The sequence below is a fragment of the Arachis ipaensis genome, chromosome B06 (assembly GCF_000816755.2).
Source record: "Arachis ipaensis cultivar K30076 chromosome B06, Araip1.1, whole genome shotgun sequence".
In the NCBI taxonomy this organism is placed as follows: Eukaryota; Viridiplantae; Streptophyta; class Magnoliopsida; order Fabales; family Fabaceae; genus Arachis; species Arachis ipaensis.
The window spans coordinates 113,056,896-113,061,272 of record NC_029790.2 but is presented as its reverse complement, the minus strand read 5'-3'; positions in this window follow the sequence as shown (position 1 = coordinate 113,061,272).

Genomic DNA, 4,377 nt, shown 5'->3' with positions numbered 1-4,377 from the left:
TAATTAAAAAAACTAACAAATAAATTAAATCACAAAGTTTTGTTATAGTTTAATATCATAATAAAGAATTATAAAAATATATTAGAATAAAAAACTCAATAATAAATAATATAGAATAGCTATAATGTTTATTTAGAGATTCTTATATATATATAGTTTTAATACCATATATAGTTCTAGAATTCTTATTTTATTTGTTATTTTAGACATATAATACCACAATTTTAAAAAAAGAAATTACACAATAAATAATATGTATTTTTTGTAAATCGATAAGGAATACAAGATGATTTTTTTTCCAAATCTGTCAGAAAAATAAGGTAATGATAGAGGGATTAGTTAGGAGATTTATGAGGGAAGAGACCAAAAGTCTAGAACTAATGGTGAGAGAAACCTATATTAAGAGTGAGAGAATGTTTTTTTTTACCCAATTTATGTGGTTTACTTTTAAAATTTTATATGACACACCATTGATAATCTTACGTGTGATTGGCGAAAGTTTGCATTGAAGTGTGTCAATTGTTCTTTCCAGCATCATGTAATTATCGGAAAAGCATCTATGTGTGGTGTTGGAGTAAGTTGTCCTGTCATCACCTCTATGTCTGTTGGGTGTCAAAATTTTTTGAGGAGTGCTAGGTTGTATCCACCCTATAGGTGGACGTTTTTCATCCCTCAGTCTTGCTGTGGTGGTGAGAGTGTTTTTGGTTGTCGCCTCTTTTTTTTTTCCTTTCAGCGCACTCTTTTTTTTTCTATGTGCATTGTCATTCTTTCTTGGCGTGCTCTTTCTCTCACTTTTCGGCTTTCTTCAGCACCTGTGTTTATTTCATAGCATTTTATTTTGTCTTTCACGCTGCTTTAATAACGATTTCGGCCTCTTTCTGTTGTTTCTCCAATACTACCTTGAGTGTTTCCTCTAGCCTGTATATTTTTTAGATTAGTTAATCACCTTCTTGACTGAGGTTTGCCAGGGTGCTCGAGCTTTTTTCTGCCTTTTCCCCGACGTTGTATATAGTGGCGGTTCTAGAAAAACGGCCGCTAAATACAAGGCTGTGCATTGTCATTCTTTCTTGGCATGCTCTTTCTCTCACTTTTCGGCTTTCTTCAGCACCTGTGTTTATTTCATAGCATTTTATTTTGTCTTTCACGCTGCTTTAATGATGATTTCGGCCTCTTTCTGTTGTTTCTCCAATACTACCTTGAGTGTTTCCTCTAGCCTGTATATTTTTTAGATTAGTTAATCACCTCCTTGACTGGGGTTTGCCAGGGTGCTCGGGCTTTTTCCTGCCTTTTCCCCGACGTTGTATATAGTGGCGGTTCTAGAAAAACTGCCGCTAAATACAAGGCTGATTGCAGTCCTACTCCTAACTGTCGCGATATGCGCCGCAATTATTCATTTTGCATCTGCCGCAATTGTTGTAGTGAATGGTTGTTCTAACGTCGTGGTTTGAGTGCTTCAAGGTTTCAGATGAGTGATATTCCCTACAAAAGACACTAATGTTCTGCTTAAGAACTACTTACAGTGATGAAATGGAGATTGAGAAGGGGAGACACCAATCTATCATCGCCTCAGAGTCGAATGGGTGGTATACTACAAGGACTTCAATGATCAAATCTGTCTGAAGTCTACGAGATACTAAGATTAGGGCAGAAAAGATACCTAAGACGATTCTGCCCCCAGTATTTATAGTCTTTGGTGGCTAGGGATATGAGGAGAATCTGTTTCTAAATCTATACCATTTTGTGAAATCTAGTCCTGATTTGAATGGATACGATCCTCGAATGGGTCGGTTGAATGTTTCTTGGCCCAGCTTAGTAGCTGGACCGTAACAAATTTCATTTATATACATAGCCAATGCTATACTTATATTATAAATTATCAATCCTATCTTTTCAAATATAATCAAGAGTAAACTACCAAATCGGTATCCAAAAAATTTAGACTCTAACAAAATAGTACCTAAAAAATTTATAAGTTTGACAAAAATGACTAAACATTAATTTGTCATATTGCCATTAACGAAAACTACTTTTGTGGCTAACAGAATTTAATACATGGGCAAACTCTCCCCAAATTTCTATTTACCTATAGCATTTTTAATTAATTTATACAATAGCAAGGTGAAATAAGAAGCTTCACCAGCTCCCTCCCAACTCGCTCCTCTTCCTCCTCCTCTCTCTCCCTGTCTCTCTCCCTCTCCCTCTCCCCCTCCCTCTCTGTGTGAGCTTTCTCTTTCTCGTTCGGTCTCTCTTCCTCCACCTCCTTGGTTAGCAATGGTGACAACCACCCTCATCGCCACTGTTATCACCTCTTTCCTCTCTTTCCTCTGTGTCACAGCCGACTCCCTCTCCCTTTAACACTGTCGGTCTCTTTCACTCTCCTCTGTAATTTGGCCTTCTTTCTCTCTCTTCTATTACCGTTCTTTCCGGCAAGCACAACGATGCTAGCAAGGACCTCCTCGCTGTCACATCCTCCTCTTTTCTAAGAATATTAGAATTTAGGGTTTTTCTCAAGTGAATTGAGATTTTTTTTATCAAATTAAATTAAGAATTTATTGTTTTTCTTACGTGTTATTGTTTAAATTAATTAAAAATATTAGGTAAATAGATTGTTGGGATGAGTTTGCCATGTCATCAATTCTATTAGCCACCTTAGCATTTTTCGTTAACGAAAACGAGAGTAATTGACGTATGGTCATTTTTTTCAGATTTTAAAATTATTTAAGAATTTTTGTGTCAATAACATATTTCAAGTATTATTCTTTCGGTAGTTAACTCTATAATCAATCACGTGTATTACACTTATATGTGCCTCAACTTGTTTCTTACCATGAATTCTGATTTTTTTTTTTTTATTTTGGTAAATCATATTATGAATCTTTTTGTTTTTGTTTTTTGTTTTGGAGTAATTACAATCGCTAATTTGTTTTGAAGATCGTTTTTATGGTTAGACAAACACTTGTAGACCTATTCAGTGACTACTTATAATTTATGCCTTTTTGAAATGGGGGTTGTTTGATGCTGATAACGAATGTAATCGTGCTTCATTCTTCTACTAATTGATCGATTATCCAATTTAATTTATCATAATAAATAATTTTTTCTTAATTTCTCTACTCTATTCGCCTGAATACTCGGTTTAGTGTTCTTCAAACTTTTGAAAATAGCTTTAGGTTCTACCCTAGGAAAAAAAAAAAAATCATTCTCTTTTGTTATAAATTCTTAGTTTTCTTTTCTTTAATTTTCACTGTATTTCTAGGAATGTTTTTGTTTTATTAGGACTAATAATGAGATAGCAGAATGTTAATATCATCAATTCTTGCTTTGACTATTAATTAGATAATAAGGACAAAACTGATATTTACATCATATCACTTGTGTTGTTTGCATCAGCTACAGAAATAATGTCGAATTATGTTTACAGAAAGATTATCATCAAGAATGGAATCAAATTCCAACAACCCTCGATATCATTTATGCTTTGATATATATGCATTCATGATTATCTTAAAGCAAATTATTTTGATCAATCAATTAACTCAACCAGCAGAGACGATAAGCCGATTAGCCTTTTTCTCATTTAGGATGACTTGATTTCAATTCATATTTAGAAATTACATAATATTCAAACGTAAAAAGTTATACTACTATAAACTATATATCATCTAAACGAAAAAAAAAATTGACTATTGTTTCTAGAAAAATAATACTGTCACTCTACATATAATTTTTTGCATTGTACGTATACATAAATTTATAAAAAGAAAATGACATTATCACAATATTCCTATTCTTGTTTTTTATTACTTATATAAAATTTCTTTAACCAAGACAAAACCCATGATTGGGAAAACGGAATCAAACCCCGACAAACTTGAAATATTTTTTTAACGTAAATATAATTATGTCCCTATAACCATATATGAAGCAAATAGTATGCTATGATATCTTTATTGAAAACTCCGTCACATGATAAAATTTGGAAAATTTATAATTTGCATGACGAATGCTGGAAGTGATTTCAACCCTTTTCATGGGTAATACGTGCTAACTATTATTCTTGCTCCAATCATGAGGTTTAAGTTTATTTATTTATAATCTTGATTAATCGCCGTGATCAAAGGGGATGATCATGTTGCCAATGATATTTATTATTAGAACTTCAAATGATGGGAACATCATAATAAGGATGATATTCGTAGAGTCAGAGATTATCCGTGACGGAAAAGTTAAAGGAGACCGCAAAATTCTTATAGAGATGGAAATCTGTCTCTGTGAATGAATAAATAAAAACGGGAGCAAAAATTAATGTATCTGTATGTCCAACGAGAATCTACAAAATTCCTACAAAAGAGAATTTACTTAAATATTCTCAAATAA